Source organism: Equus asinus, chromosome 5 (assembly GCF_041296235.1).
Source record: "Equus asinus isolate D_3611 breed Donkey chromosome 5, EquAss-T2T_v2, whole genome shotgun sequence".
In the NCBI taxonomy this organism is placed as follows: domain Eukaryota; kingdom Metazoa; phylum Chordata; class Mammalia; order Perissodactyla; family Equidae; genus Equus; species Equus asinus.
The window spans coordinates 17,297,348-17,322,241 of record NC_091794.1 but is presented as its reverse complement, the minus strand read 5'-3'; the positions used below and the strand labels follow the sequence as shown (position 1 = coordinate 17,322,241).

The 24,894-nt window shown below is 41.6% G+C and overlaps 1 long non-coding RNA gene across 1 annotated transcript in view; it reads right to left on the bottom strand.

Moving 5' to 3' along the window:
• The window catches only part of LOC123286075 (uncharacterized), a 143,355-nt gene extending 121,568 nt beyond the window's left edge, over nt 1–21,787 (bottom strand). Inside the window, exons 1-3 of the long non-coding RNA XR_011503166.1 lie at nt 21,659–21,787; nt 16,027–16,149; nt 2,049–2,134 (exon numbers count right to left, since the gene is read on the bottom strand). This is a non-coding gene — a long non-coding RNA (uncharacterized lncRNA). The remainder of the gene's footprint in view (nt 1–2,048; nt 2,135–16,026; nt 16,150–21,658) is intronic.
• Between the last annotated feature and the right edge of the window lie 3,107 nt (nt 21,788–24,894).

Sequence of the window (24,894 nt, the reverse complement as noted above, 5' to 3'; positions counted from 1 at the left end):
GGCACTGCGGTAAACAAAGCAGACCAAGTGATAGATGCAAAGAATAACAATACAGGGAAGGGAGATAGAGCGTTATGATATTACAAAATGGTGCCATTTATTAAGCGGTGACCAAGAAAGGCCACTAAGAAATGGTGACAATTGCGCTGACACCTGAAGGAAGTGAGGAAACAACACAGGTTTGTCGTTCTGGCCAGAGAGAGCAGGATGTGTAAAGATCCTGCAATGGGAATACTTTTTTGGGCGTTGGAGCAAGAGTGAAGAGGCCCACAGGACTGGAAAAGAGTGAAGGAGCATGAAAGAGTTGGGTGACAAGAGTGGGTAGTGGGCTCAGGTCATGTTGGAACGCACAGGCCACAGAAAGGACTTTCGCTTTTACTTTGAGTGATAAAGGAATCGTTTGGAGGATGTAACCAGGAGAATAATACGATATTTTGATTTTTGGAGAATTATACTAGGTGCTATACAGAGATTAAATTGTAGTGAGAAAGAAGTAAGAAGCAGGGAGAACAATTAAAGATGCTCCTAAAGTAAGCCAGAAAAGAGAAGACAGTGACTTGGGGCAGGATGATAACAGTAAACAAAGCAGTAGTAGGATTCTCAATATATTTTGAAGGCAGAACTGACAGGATTTGCTGATGAAATAAATGAGGATGCCAGCACAGTGCGTTATTAGCACATGAATGAATAAATAAATATTGATAAAATAAAAAAATCAGGCAAATCCAATTTGCTCTTTTTTTCCAGAGAAATTTGAAGCTTAGAGAAGTAAAATTACTACTTTTTCATAACAATGATAACATTTGCCCTCTTCCATGGTGCTTATGATGATCTTTTGATGTGTCAACTTGCCTAGACTTTGGTCCCCAGTTATTCTATTAACTGTGAAGATATCGTTTAGATGTGATTAAAGTCCATAATAAACTGACTTTAAATAAGGGCGATTATCCTAGATAATCTGGGTAGGCTTGACTCTGTCAGTGGAAAGGTCTTAAGAACAGAGCTGAGACTTTTGTGATGAAGAAGAAATTCTGCCTGTGGACAACAGCTTCAGCCCACGCCCACGAGTTCTCAGCCCGTCCTTCCTTACGGCCTGCCCTACGGATTTCAGACTTGCCTTGCCAGACTCCACAATCACATAAGCCAATTTCTTGCAATAAATGTCTTACTACAATCTCCTGCTGGTTCTGCTTCTCTAGTTGAACCCTGACTGATAGGGCTGAGTTAAATTCTTCAAGTGTAAACTACCAAAGGGAAACAAATTATTAGTCACTTGTTAGAGCTAACACTAACTCTTGTATATTAAATTTCCCACATTTAACATTTTAATTGTTTCCAACATATGTTGGATTTTCTGTTGTAATTAAACTTTAACATTAAAACGGAGTTCTTATACATAAAAAGATTGACAATTGTACACCTTTCCATAGCAATCTCATCCTCATTCCCAGCTTTATAACCATCTACATGCCAGTGACTCTCAAATCTACATCACACTTACTAAACACATATGTATAGAGAAAGAAGTCTGTGCCAGCTGCTAGGCCATTCACTGAAGTTACTACAGTGATTAAGACACAATCTCTCTCTCAAGGAGCTCATAGTCAAGTGGGCAAAATCAATGGGTAAAAAGGCAAGTATAGAGTATGGTAAGCCCCAAAATAGACATAAGCCCAGAGGGCTGTAAGTGTCCGAATCTTAAGGAATTGGACCATGGAGAACTTCTCAAAAGGAATGCTAGCTAGCTGATACCCAAACGATGAGCAGGTGTTAGAAAGTCAATAGTTTTCAACCATTGTTATGCATCAGAGACATCAAGGGAGCCTTTGAAAAATATAGATGTTAGTGCCTCATCCCTAGAGATTCTGATTTCATTGTTCTTGGAGTAGGTCCCAAGCACTGTTAATTTTTTAAAGCAAACTAAATAATTCTAATAGAAAGGAAGAATTGAGAGTCATTGGCTTAGGTGAAGCTAAGGAGGATAGGCAAGGACATATCAGCAGAGTTATTAGCATGTTCAAAAGCCAGGAAGCAAAGAGAGCATTTACCTTAGGCCCAATTGTGTAGAAAATGAACTCTGAGGCAGATACTTGCATGCAGGTTGTCTATTAGGGAGTGCTTTCCAGAACAATAGCTATAAAAGAATGAGAGGAGCAGGATTAGGTAAAAGGAGAAATTCACAGAGACCCATGGGAGCTCTGGAGCTCAGATCTACGGGAAGTCTGGAGCTGGGATATCCCTTCAGATTTGTCCACTTCAAGACAAGAAGGCCGGACCTTTGTACCCCCACATCCTCAAGTCATTAAACTGGACTGCCCCTGGGAAAGGATGTGGCCTTGGACAAGCCAGCTGTCTTCAGCCAAGGATAATTTCCAGAGAACCTATCAGCTATAGACTATCAGCAGCCAACAAGTTGACAGCTGGGGGATGGGTACATAAGTCCTGAAGAGGGGATCTAGGTGGTATATCCCAGCATCCAATATAGGCCAATGCTTGCACCACTTAGAGTCACATGGTTCATATAGTAAGCTCATCCCATCTGGAAAGAGCTCGTTCAAGTTTCTGGCTGGTCTCTTTTTCTGGAGAAATTTACAAGAGGAAGGTGAGTAGGATAAACTACAGCCTTTGACAACATAGCTTGTCTTAATGCTGAAACTGACACTCGCTGTCTCCCTTCTCTACAACCTAGTCTAAATTCCTCTCACCCTAGTTTAGTATCTCTGATGGTCTAGATGTCTTGCCTGGTGGGGTGACCCAGACACTCATCTCTGAGTGCCTGGGCCCATTGTAATCATTCCATGCTGTAGTCACTGTACTTGTCCACTTATTAACAAAATCAGAAGAGTACCAGTAGATCAACCGAGAACCAACCTTACCCTTACTGGACCCTGTTGTGTAGCAGTAGCCTTACTTTCTACTGACGATCAGGATCAACTACCCCTACGAATATTGTGTTTCCTTTTTTGTTTGCTGGACTCTTGGCATGAGGAGACTTAAGTGACCATGTGGTAGCCATAGCTTAAAGTTTAATGGAACTCTTAAAGGGGGAATAAGATCCCTTTAGGATCCAGGACCTAGTGTAGGACCTACAGAGCCTAAATATTCATGAAGGAGAACACATTTCTCAACTAAGTCACTGGGAGTGATGATTACTGGAACCATCCTGGACCCAGTGGAGAACAGAACCAATGGTCTTTGATTAAGGGAACATACTGCATCCTCAAAGATGGTGCCCCATCCTCATAGAGTATCATCTTAAAGCCAACACCTCAGCAGCTCTTTCAAAAGTCAGTTCTACCACCTCTCAGACCTACAACTTCCAAGTAGTGCAGAATGTAACAGGCCCAATGGATTCATAGTCATGTGCCCCATGCTGCAACATCTTTGTCTTATCTAAGGCTATGTTACAGCTAGAGCAAGTATTCCTGTAAAACTTCTGATAGTGGCGCTGGCTGAGGCCCCACAGGAAGTAAAGGGAACCTATCCCAGAATGTGTCCTTCCCAATCAAAATAAATCACTGTAATTTCCAGAATAGAAAGGTTCCAATGTAATTAACTTACCACCAAGTGGCTTGTTTGTGTCCTTGAGGAATGGTGCTATATCACAGAGTCAACTTTGGTCTCTCTTGCTGGCAGGTTGGAGAACTGGCAATAGCAGTAGCCTTGGTCAGTGAGGACCAATGACACTGAGTCAATTCGTTGACAATTACTAGTCTATTCACACATCTGTTATGCCAGCACAGGGATGGCCAATGACAGAAGCTGGATGACATCAACTGGCTAAGTCATTTTGTCTACCTAGCTATTTAGTGCCTCTTCCTTGGTGAATGCTCTCTAGTGGGCATTATCATGAGCTACAGAGATATTCAGACTTCATCTCTACTGCCATAGACAGACACATATGTCTCTTCCCCAGACCTCCTTTTCCATAATCTTTCTATCTTTCTCCTTCTGACTCCGCAACCAATCAGTCAAACTACAGATCACTTCCTATAAGTTCCTATTTCTACTTCCAACTATTTCTTTCTTTCTTTATTTTCCCCAGAAAATGGAGAAACAGCTGTGACCATCTGAAGCTCTACTCATTGGGAGGGTTTTCCGACATTACCAACTCTTAGGGCACCCCTGAATGGGGCTGTAGTATAGCAGAAGTGTATTTTCAGCTTGGACCCACATACAGAGCCAACCCATCAATGAACCAGGTTTGTCCTTTTCCTTTTGTGTCAGTTGGTCAAAAAGAACCATGTGGCCATAGGTGTGAACTGATGGAGAAGTGTCTTTATAACAGTAGTATATGAAATGGAGGTTATGCTACCTACAACTTACTTGCACTTTCTGGCTCTCATTCCCAATCTGATATAGTAATTCCACCTCATGATAGATTGATATTGGTTTGGTTGACTTTATGACTTGGTGGGTCTGAAAGACCCCAGTTCATGATGGGCAATCCTGGCTGTGTGGTCAATTGATGTCCCATGATTTTCCTCTACCAGGTTCCAGGAGCATGGCAAGAGTTATTTTGCCAGTGATATTTTGTTTTTTAGCTGTTTACTACAGATGGCATGACCTTATTCTAGAATCTTAGGAGGCCACTTTGCAACGTGTCAATTGGCACTGACCACAGTCTTCAAATAACATCTTTTCCCACGACACATACTTACCATTAGTTCTGCAGGATCATATATACCAGACACGCTGCAAAGCCTTTTCTTGCCCTGGGCCTTAACCAAAGCTGATAGTAATGTTGTGTCATTTGGTGAATCGGTTGAAGCAGTATTTCCAAGTAAGAAATATGCCAACCCCAGAACCCAAAGAGACCTTAAAAGTATTGTGCTTCTTTCTTAGGGGTGGAAGATAAAAGATGTATTAATCTCTCCTTTTCTTTGGAAGGGATATCCTGGTATGTCCCAGATGACTATACTCCTAAAAACATATATGTCAGAGCCCTGAATTTTCATTATACTCCTAAAAACATATATGTCAGAGCCCTGAATTTTCATTAGATTTATCTCCCATCCTTTGCTTTGCATGTGTATTATCAAGGCATCCAATGTACTTGCCATTTCTTTCTCCTGCAGCCCAAGTAACATGATGTCATCAATATGATGGACTGATAATGTTCTGAAGAATAAAGAGTCTAGGTCCCTTTGCACCATACTTTAACAAAGGACAGGAGAGTTAACATAGCCCAAGCAAGGCCATAGTATACTGCTGTCCATTCCACATGAACACAAACTACTTCTGATCTAAGGCTGTGTTTACCTGTGCTAGCGAAGATACCATATCCAGCACAGTAGTTGCAGTTTGGGTTACTAATTGATTAAGTTTTCAGAAGTCCACTATCATCTCCAAAGATCCACCTGTTTTTTTTGTAGAAGCCAGACAGGTGATTTGAATGGATGATATGATGTTACCCACGAATCCACTAGGTTGCTCACAGATACGATAGTAATCTTGCCTGGTTGGGAAAGGGATGTGCCAGACTAAAGGCCAAGGAATCACTATATCAATTCTGCCAATGACCAAGCAGGCCCATTCCAACCTTACACTGAAGATCAGGGAAATGATTACTTAGTGAGTTCGTGGGCCTAGTGAACTCACTGTGAAATGGAACTAGACTAAGCTTACATTTATTAATCACCCTCCCCTGTAAGCTCCCACTCTAATTGATGCCACAGTGATGCTTCAGGTCCCTGGATATCACTGTTAACTTAGACCCTGTGTACAAGACTACTTAAAATGACTGGACAGTCCTATTTTTCACAGGGCATAATTATTCAAATAGTCACAGATACCTTGAGGAAGTACTGAGGGAATGTTATCATATCTGCTCAACATAGGGTTATGGGTCTCTTTCTCCGGGAGACCTGACTTCTACTTCAGGCAGAGGAATTGGGTTGAGAACTGGCTCAGGTTACAGAAACTGGACGAGGGATTTCAACTTTTTATTGGCGTAATTTCCCTCAACTTCCTGATTATCCATCTTTGACTCCTTTAATTGTACACATCGAGCATACCCTTGTTGATTGCCTGTGGGTACACTGTGTTCTCCTAACCATCTCCTTGGCCCTGTGTGTGTCAGGCCTGCTTGGCTATCACTCACACTGGCCATTTATTATGATTACTGTGACCACCTTGCTTTTTATAGTTATATGACATTACCTGGTCTCTATTATTTTGGCATCCTCTTCATTGCCATCAGGGTTCCCAATTCTAAAACAGCATCTTCCACTTGTCAGCCCTAGCCTACATAGGACAGCCACCACTGAGCATCTCATTTATGCTGTTGCCCCTCTGGTCAGTGCATTCTTTATCCCTCCCGTAAAGGGAGTATCCTATGGACCCTTAAGAGAAACATGGTTAGCAGATGAATTTTCTGCTTTACATAGTACGTCCACCCTAGCATGCCCACTTCTCTGAACAATTTGATCTCTTCTTTTACCACGTACCATGGAAGTTCTAGTATTTTTAGTTAGTGTGGGCCATTGCTTCTTCTAAGCTTCTAAGAGCTGTTCCAGAAGCATGTTAGCACTATTTCCTGGGCCCTTGATAGCGTATTAAATCCTGCATCAATGGAGAATGTTCTCTTACAAATAAATTCTTCCTGATAAACAAATAGACACAGAGATAAGGACAATAGATTGGTGGTTACCAGAGTGAAAAGGAGAGGGAGGAGGGCAAAAGAGGTAAAGGGGCACATATGTATGGTAACTGATGGAAACTAGACTTTTGGTGGTGAACACAATGCAGTCTATTTGGAAGCTGAAATGTAATCACGTACATCTGAAATTTACACACTGTTGTTATACACCAATGTCACCTCAGTAAGATATTTTGTTTTTTAAAAGGAAAAAGTAAAAAATTCCTCCTTGTCTAAATTTATGTTTTGTCCTCAGTTTCTCCCCACCCCAACCTTGATCCTGGATCTCACAATCAAGTCCCATATATTCTCTCCTGGTCCTGTTGATACTTGTTGTCCAGGTCCTGTGGCTCTTTGAGTGTATAGCTCCTTTCTCCCCCTAGTAGACAGACCAAACACTTCCCCAACCAGTTATGTTGTGACTTGACTCTAGTTATTGGTCTAGAGGCCAAGAGGGAAAGTGGAGACAGGTGTGCGGAAAAGGGGAAGAGAGGTGTGGAAGTGTATGTTATCTTGCAATTTTGCAAGCAAAAGGAAGTGATATCTTTTAGCAGGAGGAAATAGAGCACTTCTGTGAATTCAGAGGAAACTGAGGATTCCAGGTTTTCAAGGGCATCATCCCAGATGACTTCATCTCAAGGCTCAGAGACCAACTCCTTTTCAATTAAGGCCCTGACCTTGGTGAAGCAGATTTGCCAGGTTGACAAATCCATCTTTTATGGAACTCTGCTATACTTAAAATCACATTCTGGGTTGGATCCTCAGCCTTTCTGCCCGCAGGCCCTCTGGCTTTCTCACTTTGTCCTAAATTTGAGATTCATCACTCTCAGTCCTTCATTGCATTTTGCTAAAGCCTCAATAGAACCCAGCCAGAGCCATCTGAGTACATGGTCTTTATAGTTACTACTTTCCAAGAACCTCTCAATTGCCTGAGACAGTGCACCTGCCAGCACATTCACTTTCACTTTCCATCCCACCTTACCACTGATGAAAGACATAACGTATGCCTTGCTACAGCATTCCAGGATTTATCAAAATTCCACCTACCACTACTAACAGGGTCCTCACCGCCAGCCAGTCAAAGGGTAATATAGCTCCAAAATCCCATTTTAAAACTGCTAGGACAACTCCGGTACCAACTGTGTTAGGTCAGGCTTCCCAGGAAACAGACTGTGAAGCAGAGATTCGAATGCAGATTTATGGGAAGGGCTCTTAGGAAGAAAAACACTTGTGAAGGGGTGAGGGGGGCAGGATTAGGCAGAGAGAGGTACAACAGCAATGAAGTTCCAGCAGAGGACTCAGCTTATCCTATGGGGGAAGTTCTGAGTCGAAATGGCCTCCAGAATTGTTCCCTTTTGAGGACTGGTCTTTATACCCCTGCACTGGCCAGTCATGGGATGCAGGCTGCTTCTGGAGTGGGGTGTAAATTTGTGCATGGCATCTCCTTTTGTTGGAAAGAAATTCCTTCAGAAATTCTCAGCTATAAATAGACAACAGCCAGTACTTCTGGCAGTTGTGGAAATGTATACCTTGATCCCAAAGGAAAGACATGTGGGGTACCAGAGGATCTATCACACATGTGTTTTTGCCAGACTGCAAGTAGTTCAGTAGGGCTCAAGTGTAGAGTATGAGAGGGAGAGAGGTATATGATAAGGCCAGGTGGGTAAGCAGTACCAGATCAGAAAGAACCTTTGCCTTACAATGGCAACCTCCAAAGGGTAGCAAGGCCCAAGAAGTACTTAGACATAATATCTGGAGTTCAAGAGAAGACATTGATATAGATCTTGATATCTTCTGTCTGAGACTAGAGTTAAGAGTAGCTAGGGGATGCCGGTTCATGTGAGTTTGCATTCTAGCTCCATCCATATTACCTTAAGTCCTCTGAACCTTGGGTTTCTCATCTGTAAAACACTCACAGCGTTGTTAAGAAGAATGAGTGATTCATACAAATGAATGAGTGATTCATACAAAACACTTAAACAAAGCTCTCTGAAAAGGTTCAACCTTTGCATGACATGGTAAACTATTTCCAACTTTGTTCTCAAGTCAACAAAAGGATTAATCCTGAACTGACAAAACTTCTATCCCTACTTATCCTTTAAAAATACCTATGAACTAAATGTGTGTGTAGTGGGAGGGAACTTTTATTATGTTGCTATTTGTCTTTCATAGCTGGGAAAATTGAAAGCTGAACTGTTAAGCTCTTTGAAGTCCCACAGCAGGATGAGTCAGGATAAACAATTCAGATCCTTAAACTCCTCATGCCACTGAGCTCTGTAACCACCAGACTCATAACCTACTGGGAACAGAAAAGGACACTGATGTATAACGTTAATCCTGTAACAAAGGAAAAGAACTTCAGGGCCATCCTTCTGAAATCATTGCACAGCGGTTAGGCCCCAGGTGTTGAGAAGAGCAGACATTATAAGGTTTATTGAGAAGGATATGACAGGGATGCATTATCAGGTGACAGGGTGATGAGGTGGGTGACAGGATTGCACTTCAGCTCTGAGGTCAGCCTCAGGTTGAAGGAGGCAATGCGTCTGACTCTGTGGTGGGGGTGGAGAATGTTCAGTGACTTCTGTCTGGAGTGAAGAGACGGGAGCTAACAAGCTTCCAGTATAAGGCAGCAGCCCTGTCTCCCGGGCCTGACCATTTCTTTAAGTCTTCTCTTCCCTACTTCTAATGTAAGTATCACTTCAGGAAGGGATGGTAGAGAAGCAGACCTGGAAATCCCACCTTTGTTAGTCATGTTTGAAACAAAGCTACTGGGGCCGGCCCCGTGGCCAAGTGGTTAAGCTTGCAGGCTCCACTTCGGCGGCCCAGGGTTTCACCGGTAGAGATCCTGGGCGCTGACATGGCACCGCTCATCAGGCCATGCTGAGGCAGCGTCCCACATCGCACAACCAGAGGCACTCACAACTAGAATATACAACTATGTACTGGGGGGCTTTGGAGTGATGAAGAAACAAAAAAAGGAAGATTGGCAACAGATGTTAGCTCAGGTGCCAATCTTTAAAAAAACGAAAAACAAAGCTACAAATCTAACATAGATGGAAAGGAGTAGGCATGCACCTAGCGCTGCGGGAGGATGGGACAAACACACTGAAAAGAGATGGTTTGACCGGAGGAAGAAGGGGAAGAAGGAGAGGTGTGACGGCCAGCAGCTATCAAACAGAAAGATTTATCTGTTTTCTGAGAAGAGAGAAGGCAAGGTGAAAGCAGAGCTTGCTAAATATAAATATCAGCTGCAAGCTTGAACTATAGCGAAGTGACAATAGTCCTTGACAAAAAAGAAAAAGAAAATAGTCACCAAACTCCCCTTCATTGTCACCAGGGGTTTTTAATTCTTCTAACTTTTCCATTTGGAGTGGAGGAGGAGAAACTGGTAAATGATATAAATCAAGGCTTCTCCCTCTGCCCCCTTCCCCAAGAGCCAGGAGTTAAACATTTAGGAGCATAACACTGAGAAGAATCATCTGGAAAATTTGTTGAATATTCATATTTTTGGCCCATCTCCAAAGATTCTAATCCCGCAGGTCTGGAGTGGGGTCCAGGAGTGTTTTTAACCAACTCCCTAGTGATGCTGATGTGAGCGGTCCAAGGGTCATACTATGAAAAACACTACTTGACATGGTCAGCGTGCATCTCATCCTTAACCCAATACTCAGAGGTATCTAGAGAAAATAAATACATGTTTATTGACCAATCCAAATAAGAAAGTAGGATCATAACAGCACTGCAAGTATAGACACTTCTTCTCCCTGGAGGGTTTCTTCTAATCTAGGCATCTAAAGAGGATAGCTCTTTCCAGAACAAAGGATAGTTTCCCTCAAAGTTAATTCCCATTTCTATCCTAGAAGGCAGAGATTTCTGGGAACTTTTTGAGTAGGAGGTTTTATTTTTTTTATCTTCAAAAAAAGACTAAAACTTAGTTTGTACCCTATTAATAGGTATACCATCAGGTCTCAGCCCCAGACCACTTTCCTCATTTCCCAAAAGTACCTGGAATTGCCACATCCCTTAACAAAAAGGATAAACTATTTTTATCTCAAAATAATGAGAAATGGAAGGATGAAAGAAACAGGATTGTTTCAACAGGAATTGTTTGTGTCTGTCATTATTTTTATTTTTCGATTTGATTTATGTTTCTGTTAAGATAATATTAGGCTAAATTTAATTTCTGTCTTTTTGATTTTAATTGGATGACTAAAACTAATATTGCACCAGTGGTTTGATAAGGAAAGCCTGATTCAGAGTCAACCTCTTAACAACCCAGAGTTATAAGAATTAGGCAATAACAACCCAAAATATCAATATCTACTGGGGTATGCTGTTGAGACTGCGATCTTCCGGCCCTAAAGAGGTTCTCAGAGAGTACCTACCTGTCTTTGTGCAACAAAACCCTCGAATTTGGAAGGCTCACGCTAAATCATTCCACTTCATGTTCCCAAATGCTCTAGGATCATCAACCTTTGAAAGTGGAGGAAACCTTCTCTTGAATCCAAATCCCCTTGCAAATACTACACCACTTCTTTTCTCTGTCCTACAGCCAAACTTCTGGAAAGAATTGTCGTTGCTTGCTGTCTCTCCTTATTGCTACCCATGTAGTCTTCAGCTCAGTCCAGCCTAATTTGCAGCCTACAAGTGCTTTGAAACCCCTCGTGCTAAGGTTGTCAGTGCCAGGAAATCCAATAGCTACATCTCTGAACACATCTAACTTGCCCTCTCAGCAACATTCAATACAGTTTACTATTCCCTTCTCTGAATGTTTGATACCACACTCTCTTATTTTCCTCCAACTCTATGGCTTTTATTTATCAGATTCTTATTTCCTGGCATCTCCTCCTCTGTATGCTTGCCCTCCTCTAAATGTGGTAATTCTTTGGCCCTCTGCACATCTGGATCTACGTTCTCTCCACATGATCTCATGCAGTCCTATAATTAAAATACCATCAATAGCCCAATTAATCCAAAACTTACATCCAGTTCTAACCCTCTCCTGTATTACAACCTAAGGTATTCAACATGCTACTTAAATCTAACATATCCAAATGAAACTTTTGCTTTCCCCAAATAATATATTTCTACGTCTTCCCTCAGCATGATATCCCCATTTACCCGGTTGCTCAAGACCCAGACCTAGTCGTTATCTTTGATTCTTCCTCCTTTCATCATCGCCCATATCCAGTCCCTCCAACTACACTGCCTCTCCCTAATTCAAGCTGCCAGCATCCCTCAACTCTACTGCTGCAATATCTCTTCCTTGGTCACTTGGCTTGCATGCTTGTACTCTGCACAGCATCAGAGTAATTATTTTAAAATAAGATAATGACTTCCCTTGCTCGGAACAAGCATCCAAGCTCCTCTCATGGTATTCTAGACTGTGATTTTGTGCTTCTTATATTCCTCATCTTCCCTTGTTTCAGGCATATTAGTCCTTCTAAAAAATTTTTCTTCAAAACTCTAAGCTCATTCTCACTTTAGGGTTTTCAACCTTTGTTTTCTGTCTAGAATAACCTCTACCTGTTCCCTCACATGATCGGCTCCTTCTCAGCATTTAGATCTTGGTTCAGTTGTCACTTCCTCCAAGAGGACTCCTGGTCACCCTAGCTAAGGTGGACCTCAGGCATCCCAGATAAGCTCTGTCAGATCACCCTGTTTTGTCTCTGTGTAGCACATATCATGACCTGAATTCTTGCTTGTTTGTGATTTATTTACTTCCCACACCCACCAGATTGTAAATTCCTTGAAGGCAGTAACTACCGTTTACATTATTGCCTGGCAGATAACAGAGACATAAAAAAATATTGTTATGAATTTTAGAATGATATATAAATTATATGTTAGAGTCAAAGCCATAGAATGTTGGCAATGAATGAGTCCTTTATAATTTTTTATTTTTAGTTTACTTGTAGTAGTGGGTCCTTGTTGCCCTGTACCTGAAACTCAGGTATATCTGAAGGACTACAATAAGCTGGTGAGGGGAATCTTCTTGGTGTCTGTCTTATTGATTTGCATTAATGGGAGACATTTTTAAGAAGGAAATTTGTGAGAAAATCTAAAGAATTCAGGAGAAGCTATGGAGTGGGAATAATGACGTAAAAGAGAGAAGACAGTTTCTCAGTCAAATCACTAGAGACCAACTCTATATGGAAGGAAGTTACCAGAAGAAGCAAACAGGCTTTTTCTTAGAAATTTGGTAAAGCAGAAAGATGTAAGCAATGTTGATTCAGTGCCCAGGTAGAAAAGTGAGACACTGTGTTAGGAAAAGGGCATCTCAGCATCTCTGTGCACCTGTGGCTCCAGTGCAGATTGGAGAACAGGTGATGATGACCCCTGTGACCTTTCAAGGGTTTGGAGCTTTGGGAGACCTTAGAGATAGTCCCAGCAGCAGAAAGTCAGAGTTCTCACTTCTTGGCTCTGCTTTCTTAGGATTAGCTCTTGTCTCAGGCCACCATGTTCACAAATAGCTGTAGCAGAAGCCGACACTACATCCCCTCTCATTCACATCCAATGGGAAAACAGTGAAAATTTCTTGCTAGGAATCCTAAGAAAAATTCTTACTCTATCTCATCAACTTTAACTCAGTCATAGACCCATCCTTGAATCAATCACCATGGTCAGAGGGGAGGTACTCTGATAATGAGCCGAAGCCTGGCTACTTCACCTTTAGAGGTCAGGGCTAGGCACACCCTAAACTAAGATGGGAAACAGTGAGATGCTGTGGCCCAGAAAGTTGAAGTGATTCTTTTCCTTCATTCATCAGCACTTATTCAGCTGTCACCATTCCTGGCACTCTTCTAGGTGCTAAAGATACCGTGGTGAACAAAGCACACAAAATCCCTTCAATTGTAGCAAAATGCCCAAGATTTCAAAGCCACTTAATTACTCTATGGTTCTATCTTGGGTAATTTTCTGGAAATGGAGGATGTGCCCAGGATGACTCTTTTCCACACCACAGTGGAGAGGAACCATTCAGCAGGGCTGCCAGTTCTCCTCATTTGTAAGTTTTGCATGATGTGCTTCCCCTGCTACAAAAAGTTGCAATCACCCAGAGCAACCACAACCTTTCCCCTGAACTCAGAAGTTGTCAGCTGCTGAAACTGTTTGTTTTCACCCAATATCCAAGCATATGCATGGATGGAAAGGAGACTGTGAGGGCAGAAGCATGGATGATGGGGTCATGGCTTCCTCTAGACATCAGAGAAACTTCGCCTGTGCCCTCCTGACAGAGGAGCATTCACTGCATTTTAATATATGCTATTCTCTGCAGACATTTCATTTTCAGGCCAGTGGAAAAGAGAGGCATCAGGAGAAAGAATTCTGATGGGGGGTGGGTAAGGGAAAGTGAGCTAACAAACCTTTCCCTTCTGAGGCAATATGAAAACACCCACATTAAGGATAAGCAGCTTGCCTGAGAAAACTCAAAGTCAAAATGAAGTATGAATTATTGATTTTCAGTAAGTCAGGAACTAACACTCTACTTTTACCCCCACCCCATGCTTTCTAATTTTGGCAGTAATTCAACAGTCTCTTTCATGTCCAGAAATCAGCCCTTCAAATACCATCTGATATTTTCATTGTATCTTCCTTTCTCACTCTCATTCTCTCCTTTCTTATTTTCTCTCCTCTTTCATCTTCTCTCCTCCTCCCATTCTCATTTTTCTCATTCTCTTGCACCCCCTCTTTTCCCTCCTTTTTGCTTTAGGGTGTATCCTAGCAACAGCTATTTCAATTAAGAAAGGAAGGGAAGGGCCACCAGTGTTGCCAAGGTTACCGGTATTTCCTGCTGCCACTGGAGGAAGTAACTTGTGTGTCGATCATAATGGAATCAGATGCTCCCACACCTTCCTTGCTACTCTATCTCCTCAACATCCACAGATAATGAGAGAATCTTCCACATCAAAAAGTTTACCAAACTGTCTCACAGTGTCATGGACGTTATCATTTAGTAAGAAACTCCTCTATAACACAGATGTTTAATAGAAAAGTTTAGGGAAATATAAAGTGGCAATAATTAAGTAGTTAGGTTTTGACATCATCTCAGTGGGCTGTGATTCTATTCATTTGTTATACTGTCAGGTTTCCAATAACAATAGATAACAATATTGTAGTTGGTCAGCAGAGCCCGTACTGTGATAATGACTCAATATCACATATGTTTGCTTTTTTAAAATATAATAACCATAGTAATTTGTACCTACACACCATCTTTTAGGTGCTGTATCCAATTTAAAAGATGAAAAAAATTTAAATTTCTCCAAATTTTCCTACCATCATAAAAAATTAAAAATTCATTCAGTAGAATGTTTTCTGTTCACCATAACAGATAGCCATTAGTGTGCAGGAACTAATTCAAAGACTACCTGACATCAGGTCTAGAGCACAAAGATGGGATCCAGAAGACCTAAGACCAACCTTCACGCGTGGGCCCCGTTCTGAACTCATATTCTCCACACCAGTCAGGTTAAAAAATTTGCGACTTTCCTACATCATAGCACCTTACATTGGCATACTTTCTTATAAAACCCTTATCCTTCCAAATTTGATTCCCCCAATGGTTCTATAAGGATGCACTTTCCCCATTTTGCAGATGATCAAACTAAAAAGGAGGGAGTTTGAGTGACTAAAGTGGCAGAGGACCTGACACTAGGCCCCTTGACTCCTCTGCATTCCTAACTCATTGCACAGCACATTCCTTCCATCAGACCCTGATGAAATGGTACCCATGCATGGCTTCTTCCTCCACTTCCTTACCAGTTCCTCTGGGAAGCCTTTCCTGAATAAATGATTTGCACGTGAATCCTCCCTCAGGATCCATTTCTGGAAAATCTAACCTAAGAAAGGCTACAACTCCTATGGGTGCTCTTTCTCCATGGCTCCAGCTCTCACTATTTCCTTCCCTTAACTCTTCACGTCTGTGATTGTAACAGTCCCCACTGTTGCTAGTTCTGGGGTGCTTTAGCAGTCTTGGTGGTTCCCTTCACCCTGCTCATACTCACTCTGTAAGTAGTAGATTAACTGAAGTCTCACGAGATGCCTTAGCTGGTTTCTTTTTAATGGAGATGCCATAACTGATAGAGCTTCCTAACTATCTCCCCAAGCTCCCTTTCACCTTTACTTCCCTTCAATCCACTCTTCACAGGGTGGCTGGAGTGATATTTTTTAAATCTCAATTTGATCACATCACTCCCTACTTAAACCATCAATGAATCCCTATCACGCACAGATAACATTCAAGTTGCCTGCCACCATACAGGAGGTCTTTCATGCTTCAGCTGGTATCTTCAGCCTCAACTCTGACTGCCTCCTTCCTAATAGACTTATATTGCAGCAATATCAAATTACACGTAATTCCCAACACAGACCAGGCTGCATCTCACCTCTGTGCTTTGGTTCAACTCGTGCTGCTCCCAAAGTGTGGCATGCTCTCTTCTCTTGCATATGTCACTAATTGATTCCTCCAGTTCAAGAAAGCGTCATCTCTCCAGGAAGGCTGTCAGTTCCTGGAAGATGGGGATTATTCATTTATTAATTTTTATACCCTCAGTTTCAACTTGACACAGAATAGAAAGCATGCTGAATGAATAGCCTTTCAAGGAGTGAAAATAGCTACTACCATGCTAAAGCATTTTGAAAAACCCTCAATTATTATTGGAGATATCTTTGAAAAGTGAACCAATAATGTTAATAATTGCCATTTATTTGTGCCAACTCTGTACCATACACTTAATGTTTAATGTAGGTTATTATTTAATTTTCACAACAAATGTAAGGTATTATTATCCTTTATCTAAAGATGAGAAAAATAAAACTCAGAAAGATAAGAAATGTCCCTTAGGTCAGATTGTTAATAAGGGATGGATTTCTTTCCTTTACATGTGTGTCATAATGTGAAGGAGAATAACACCTATGATTTCACGTGGGCAAAGCCCTCACTCCACTTCCCTTCCCAGCCTCCTGGTCAACATGAAGAAGAGGGACACTCTGGCTTCATCTATCCATCTATCCATGTTTATATTAAATTCACAAAACTTCAGCAGCGTAATCAATACTTTATCTGTATGTCTATTTCCAGCTATTTTGGAAGGCACTTTGTTTAGGGGCATTTTATCTGAAAAGATGGTAGCACTAGAGACAGTCAGATATTTACACAGGACATATAAATCCTTACTATATAATAAAATACCCACGGAACATTACTTCCCTGCAAGAGCTACTACTATAGCCTGCATCCCTGTGAATGTGCTTCACCAGTTAGTTCTCTTTAGGACTCAGCAAGGCCCTGATCACATGCTGATCACACACACAGAGCCAGATTCAGACAATTAAAGTCGTGATTTGTTTTTGCTACCATCAAAACCTGATAACTAAATGGTAGCAATAGTTAATGTAGCATTTTATAAGCAATAGTGAATTACCCATGGTTAGTGACTAATAATAAATTAGTATGGTTATATTGAACAAGAAAAAATTCTACATATGGGAGATCGTGTCACAAGAATAAGAAAGAGAAAGTTTAAATCAGATTACACAAAATCACAGAGTAGACAACTCAGGAAAACATCTCTGCCTCCTGTTGACTTGCCTATCTCCAGAGCTTGATTTCAGAGTCTCTTTCACCACTGTGCAACGTGGCCACCACCACAGCAATGTGGCTTTTCTCTGCACTCATTCCAATTAAGGGACCCACTTGTTCTGGTTCTGCCCAACACTTTACTGGTTTTACCACAGAAAACTCTGCATCCCAGGCTTCCAGCTCTGGTAACTGTTGTGGGCAGAATAATGGCTCTCCAAAGAGGTCTGCCTCCTAATGCCTGGAACCTGTGAATATGTTACCTTACACGGCAAAGGGACTTTGCGAACATGAGTAAATTAAGGATCTTGAGAAGGAAAGAGAATATTGGATTATCCAGGTGGACCCTATCTAATCACATGGGTCCTTAAAATCAGAGAACCTTTTCTGTCTACAGTCAGAGGGAGATGTGACCATAGAAGAATGGTCACAGAAACACATTTCCGGCTGTGAGGACAGAGGAAGAGGGCCTCTAGAAACTGGAAAAATCAATGAAGTGGATTCTTTTCACATCCCCGGAAAGAAACACAGCCCTGCTAACACTTTGATTTTAGCCCAGTGAGACCCATGTTGGAATTTTGATCTGCAGAACTGCAAAGATAATAAGTGTGTCATCTTAAACTCTAAGTTTGTGGTAATTGGTTACGGCAGCAACAAAAACTAATACAGTAGCCAACTCTTCCTGGTTTGCCCAGGACTGTCCTGGTTTTAAAAATAAAAATGCCACATGCTGAGAACCCCTTCAGTCCTGGAAACCAGGACAATTGATTACTCTATCTGCATTTCTCATCCCCTAGTATCAGGCTTTAAAATTCTCCATTGATACCTAGGTACCCTTCAGCTGAAATTACCTGGCTTCCCAAAAGATGCTCTAAAGCAGTGATTCTCAAACATTAGTAAATCAGAATCACCTGAAGGGCTTGCTGGACCTACTCCCAGAGTTTCTGATTCAGTAGGTCAAGAATGGAGCCTGTTGGGGCTGGCCCATGGCATAGTGGTGAAGTTCAGTGTGCTCCACTTCAGTGGCCTGCATTCACAGGTTCAGATCCTGGGCTTGGACCTATACCACTTGTCAGCCATGCTGTGGCAGTGACCCACAACAAAGTGGAGGAAGGTTGGCACAGATGTTAGCTCAGGGTTAATCTTCCTCAGCAAAAAAACAAAAAAGAATGGAGCCTGAGAATTTGCATTTCCAGCATGTCCTCAGGACATACTGACGTGCTGGTCTGAGGACCATACTTTTAAACCTCAGTACTAAGAAACAAAAACCTCTGGGACAACTGCAAATAGAATTTCATCTCTTCACCCACATAGTGGGCGTAGAAAAAAATGACATGGGTTTGTAGGCAGGTACAAATTGCTAGATCTCGTCAAACACATGACTCTGAACTCTCTTCCTTGACCTGCTAGAGCACTTGTGGAAATATTTCCACTATGATGTACTTGCCTTTTATAAGCCTTGGGACCCTGGGAAGTTACCTACTGCTTTGACTCTCAGAATTGGAGCTAATTCATGTAAAGTACCTGGCATGGTATCTAGCATATGACATATGCTCAATAAATGATAGCCATGCAAGAAGCCAGGCCTTTCCAAAATGTCAGTCACACAGCTCATACAATCTAATGAGAATATGGAAGGGAAGGTGAATGTTTGCTGTTCAGTCTGGCTGTGAGGATTTGAAGTCTTGGTTATATCATTCGAAGTCAGCAATATTCCAAGCACATTCTAATAATATAGGTTTCCTGAATTCTCCAATTTTTCATTCATTCAAAAACGTGTTTGAAGTACCTCTTATGCACAAATCTCCAAGTTAAATGCTATAGTCCTTTCTAAGTCTGGGATTTATTCATTCGATTATTTATTCAACAAATATGTATTAAGGACCTACACAGTATGCCAGACACATTATAATGGACAAGAAGACAGAAAAGAGCTCTGCTCCCACAGAACTCATATTTTAGCGAAATGAAACAGAAAAGAAAAGACGATAAGAGGAGAGGAGAAAAGAGGGGAATAAAAATGTCAGTAGTGTTAAGTACTACAACAAGGTAAAACTAGCAAGAAATTGCTTTACGATAAAAAGTAAGCAGGGATGTCTTCTATAAGGAGATAGCATTTGAGTTGAGATCTAAATCACTGGGAATAATCATTGCAAACAGAGGAACATATAGTATAATCAAAGAAGGAATGAGCTTGGTATACACAAGATGTAGCCAAAAGAAGGAAATGTGGATGGATCAGAGAGAGCAATGGGGAGAGGTATGAGAGATGGAAGGATTCTGTGATTCTGTGATGCTGTAGATCTTGGGTTAGTGTGGATTAGCTTCTGGCAACAGGAAGCTTTGCTGGGCATAAAAAAAAACTGATTTTAGTGTGTATTTTGCATACATGGTTAGTTTCTCACATCTGTTATTCTGATGGCTAATCTGGTTTCTGCATGTAAGTAGACATTGTTATGGTTGGGGTGAGATTCCAATCAGAGTGTTATCCTAGTCACAGAGGGGTAAATAATCTAGGCAAGATCAATCAGGAAATTGCCTGGGATTTTTCTAGCTGAAATTTATGGGGAACAGCTCTTTTTCCTCACAAGTCATGAATATTTAAAGATAAAATTCTGAGGCAGCTTATAAACACAGTTTCAGCCTCATGGGGAGAGCTGGAGTCAACAAATGAAAAGAAAAGAGAGAAGCAGAGTTGAAGCATAGAGACACAGAGACAGACAGAGACCCGAGGCCTTCGTTTCGCTACATGAAGGCCACTGGACCCTCTCTTTTCCCACCATTGCCTTAGTTTGGTTCCCTGAGACAAAAATTCCCTCTATGGTTGAAAACACCTTGAGTTGAGCTTCTGTCATTTCAACCAAGCGTTTTTACTGTTACGCAATTCATGGCCTCTGCTTAAACCTGGGTGTTTCCCAATTCCTGTCTTTCTGGTTCTTGCTCGTAGGCTCCTCAGACATCCAGCCTTTATCAACATGCAGCATCCCTGATTCTCCCAACCTTGAGAATGGGTATATCATAGTCATCAGGACCTGAGCTTTAAAGGAACAGATTTGTGGCTGAACTACAGCTAACTTCAGACTAACTACCTGGCCTAAGTCAGGTTATTTAACCAATCTGAGTCCCAATTCCATCATCTGTAAGGAAATAGAAGTAATAAGAGTGCTTTCCCAAAAGTAAGTGCAACTCTCTTAAACAGGGGGATGTGGGGGGTCAATGAGATGATGAAAGTCACGCACTCAGCACCCTGCCCGGCACACAGTCAGTCTTCCATACGTGGTAGCCTTTTTTATAACTCAGCATTTGGATGCTACCAGTGCTCCTTAACTTCCATTTAGGGTGTACCTTCTGCTGCTGGCCAGATGGAATAAACCTACTTCATTCTTTTTCTTTTCCCCCATTCCTGCCCCACTGACTGGCTTATCAGTCCATAATCTATAAAGGAAAAGTTGGACTGTGTACCCATGCAGATCTAAATAAAAGCTAGGTTTGTGACCCCCAGGGCTGGTGCTGTGTACTTGAGATCACTGATGCTAATTGCAAGACATTGTGTTGCTGCCCTGACATGAGAAAGTGTGAGATTGCCTGCACCACAGTTTTACAAGCTGATAGGTTTTTGGAACTGAACTATGAAGCTGTTCTACTACTGGGAGTGTTGACAAGATAATATATGCAAAGCATTTGGTTTTCTTGGAAGACAGGTATGAGCAAAATACAAAGTAGGATTAATTATTGATTATCTGTGGGAAGGAGAAATGGGGAAGCAGAGACACATACTTCTCTTTTGGCATATTTTACATCTGCCTTGTAGTGTAATTATTTCTTCTATCAGACTGGAAGTCCTTCGAGATGAGGGGCTTTGCCTTGTGAATTGTTGTATCCCCTAAAACCCCTAGCAAATAGGAGGCTACATGAATGTTGAGTGAATAACTGGAATACATGGTTAATAACAAAACAATATTTCCTTTGTGTGGAATAAAAAATAAGCAAGTTAAGGAGGCAGCGTGACATTGTGAGAAGAGAACGGGCTTTGGGGTCAAACTCAAGCTCCTCCATTCATCAGTTTTATAAACTTGGGTCAATATTTGATATATTTCATCTTTTTTTTCATCTAAATAATAGGAACTTCAATGCCTACTTGGTACTTTTGGGGTGAGAATTAAGTATAACAATGCCTGGAACTGCTCAATAAATGATAACATAATTATTAGTAGAATCCTATTGCCTCAACCAACTAACTTCCAGTAGTTCTGTTTGCTTCCCTCTGGTGGACCAGGATACCTCTCTGCACTGCCTCGGTCAGAGGCTTCTTAAAATGTCCTCTTTTCCTCAGTTATATGAGGAGAATGTTGCATCTTAAACTATTTTTCTTCCTCTTATTTAAATGTAATTAAATCAACATTCTAGGCCAAGTAAGAAAAAAAAGGCTTCACACTTACTGTACTACAAGTGGGCACGTCTCCTGCTTTGGTCAGGCTTTCCAGATGGCTGTTGCATTCCCTTGGCTGTTCCTTTGCTTGTGAGGTTTTTCTGGGATTGAGTTTGTTCTTAAGAGGCATCAAAGACCCTTGATGAAACATGGCAGGTGTTCTTCAAAATGCTTTTTAAATTTATTACTCAGTTAAAAAATGCATAGGAAGCAAATGAACCTGTTTTTGGATCCAAATCAAAAAGAACCCAAAGTGATGGCACAGATAATTCACCCATAAACTGCTCAATGGACCCAGCAAGCTCTCAACTATACAGTTTTTTGCTTGGACTTAAGGAAGTGACCAAGGTGTTACTGCCCCTACTCTCCATGATGGATGCCCCATAAAACTATCAAATCATCTTGTTCTTTATCCTAAGCCACCTTCAGAGAATTTTTGAGTGGCTATTAGATGGAAAATTCAAGGTTTTGGATAGGTGAGGGAGGGAGTGAGGAAGGGAGGGCTCCCAGCAGCCTGGACTCTAAGCATAGCTCATAAAAAATAATCACATATCAATGGTAGGTCAATTTTTCCAGTGAAATGTCTTTTTTGTACCTCATTATGGCAAAAAGAAGTCATTTTCTTCAACCTTGAAGTACCATACAAAATCTCCCTAATATAATCTAGTGTTCCAGATACTACACAACGGGGCAGAAGGGAAGCTATCTATGAAAAACACCCCTTCGTTTCTTCTTTATTTTTACTCAATTACCACACAATATTTCTGACACTAGATGTGTGGGTTTTCCATTTTCCACACATTAACCAATTCTCCAACACCAGCTGGGTGTCCTACAATTCAATTCTGACACTATCCACCTGGAGTTAGCATGGATTCCACAAGGTAAGGGCTCAGACCCACAAAAACCACCCTCACTTCTGACACCAATTGCAAGTCCCAGGTTGTCATCTGTACTTCTGACCAACTGGCTTTAAATAGGGGCTCCCATGACTCCCTCCTTGGGTTTGACAATTTGCTAGAATGGCTCACACAATTAGGGAAACACTTATTTACATTTACTGGTCTATATAAAGGAAATAATAAAGGAGACGAATGAGTAGCCAGATGAAGAGATACGCAGGGTAAGGTCTGGAAGGGTCCTGATTGCAGGAGCTTCTGTCCCTGTGGATTTAAGATGTGCTACCCTCCTGGCATATAGATGTATTCACCAAACCCGGAGTTCTCCAAACTTGGTACTTTTGGGATTTTTATGGAGGCTTCATCATGTAGGCATGATCAATCATTAACTCAATCTCCAACCCCTCTCCACTTCCCAGAAGATGTGGAGTGGAGCTGAAAGTTCCAGACTTCTAAGACTTCATGGCTTGGTCATTCTGGTAAACAGCCCCCATCCCGAAGCTATCCAGGAGCCCACCAAGAGTCACCTCATTAGAGCAGAAGGCACTCCTATTACCCAGGGAATTCCAAGAGATTTAGGAGCTGTGTGTCAGAAACCAGGGTCAAAGACCAAATATTAGAACAAAAGATGTTCCTAGTGCTCTTGTCACTTAGGAAATTGCAAGGGATTTAGGAGCTTTATGCCAGCAACTGGAAATGCAGACAGGTGTGTGTGTGTGTGTGTGTGTGTGTGTGTGTGTATAATTTCACAGAATCTAACTATTCTACAAATAAAACACAGAAAGCAATATTGATATGGATGAAATGGGAAAAAGGTCTCTGGATTCTGCCTCTACCTCAGTTCTCTAAAAATCACTCCCCTGCGAGCAAACAACTGGCCAAATGACCAGCCAAAAGAATACGTGTGCAGCCTGGTTTTCATTTGGTCTTCATATAACATGTTAAGAAAAGTTCAATTTGTCTCTGACCAAGCTCCCTTCTGCCACAGCTGGCAACAGCAGAGAATAGAATTATTTGGAAGCCTTCGTGAGCCATAGCAGTGATGAAGGACCTTTCCCATAGCCAGGAGTTCTGTGGCCTGATACACCACGGTCCTCCGCATAAGCATTATGGGTACAACTAGTCCACTCTTAGTGATAGGTGATGGGCGCTGCTCCCTTCCAGTTTGGTCACCTCCTCTTCCCAGGCTTCCAGGGCCCTTGTTCTATCCCTTGGCTACCCAGGAATCTCAACCACAGGTGTCCATCTGCATTCTACCCTCTTGCCATACCTGCCCACTTCCCTATGCCACTTCCCCTCAACACCCTTCTCTCTTTGTCCCACACCTTGGAACCTATCTGTTTTCCAAGGTGAAAGCTAATTAAATTGATAAACTGAGTGTATTACTCCTCTCAGGAGGCATATTCATATTTTACTGAGTGGCTTATGGAAGAACAGCCTATAATAATAAATAGCTCCCATTTATTGTGCATCTAATGCATATCAGCCACCAAGAATCACTTTACATCCATTATTTCTATTCCACGCCACAATCACACAGGGGATATATTATATTTGCCATTTTACAAATTGAGGAAACTGAAGCAATTTGCCTGAGGTCATAGATCCGATAATGGACAAATCCAGAAAATGATTCTGGGTCTATCTGGTTCGATCTGATTAAGCATCTCTAATGCAGGACTTTAGACCCTAAAAATAATAAACAATAATCACAAAGCACTTTCAATGCCATAATAGTAAACTGATTTGGAGGTAAACAATGCTCTCAGTGACCTTTGTATCACACCTCGTTGTAGCTTCCATTCTCCATCTCGGTATATAGGCAGCTCTACACATCAAGAAGACCTTGATCTAAACTAAACATTTTAATGGTCATTAATCCCAAGGTAAATAGATCTAAAGAGGTCTCTTGATCTCAAATTCCCATAGGTCTTGAACATAGGGCCTTTCTGCTTTGTCCAGTTTAGAAACGGGGATCTCACAGGATAGTTCATAAAAGACTGAGGAGTCAGTTGGAAGACAGAATTCACTGAAGCTAAGGATCAAGCCAAAGGTGCAGCTCTTTGTGTCCATGGCAATGCCAGAGAACCCAGGAAAGCACAGCTTGGTCTATGAAGAGAAACACGGTGAGCTCTGGGAGAAGGTGGGCTTGGTGAATAATCAGGAAGAGAAAGGTGTGGCCAAGAATAGCAGGGCAGGGTATTCAGAAATGGTTGGTCTTCCAGTAATCTCCAAAGCTGAGAAAAGCTGGAAGTTCTGTTTATTTAGGTAACTGCTTTTCTGTTTTATTATGAAGAAAGATTCTCACATCCCTTGCAAAGCAGAGTTTATTATACCCAAGACAACA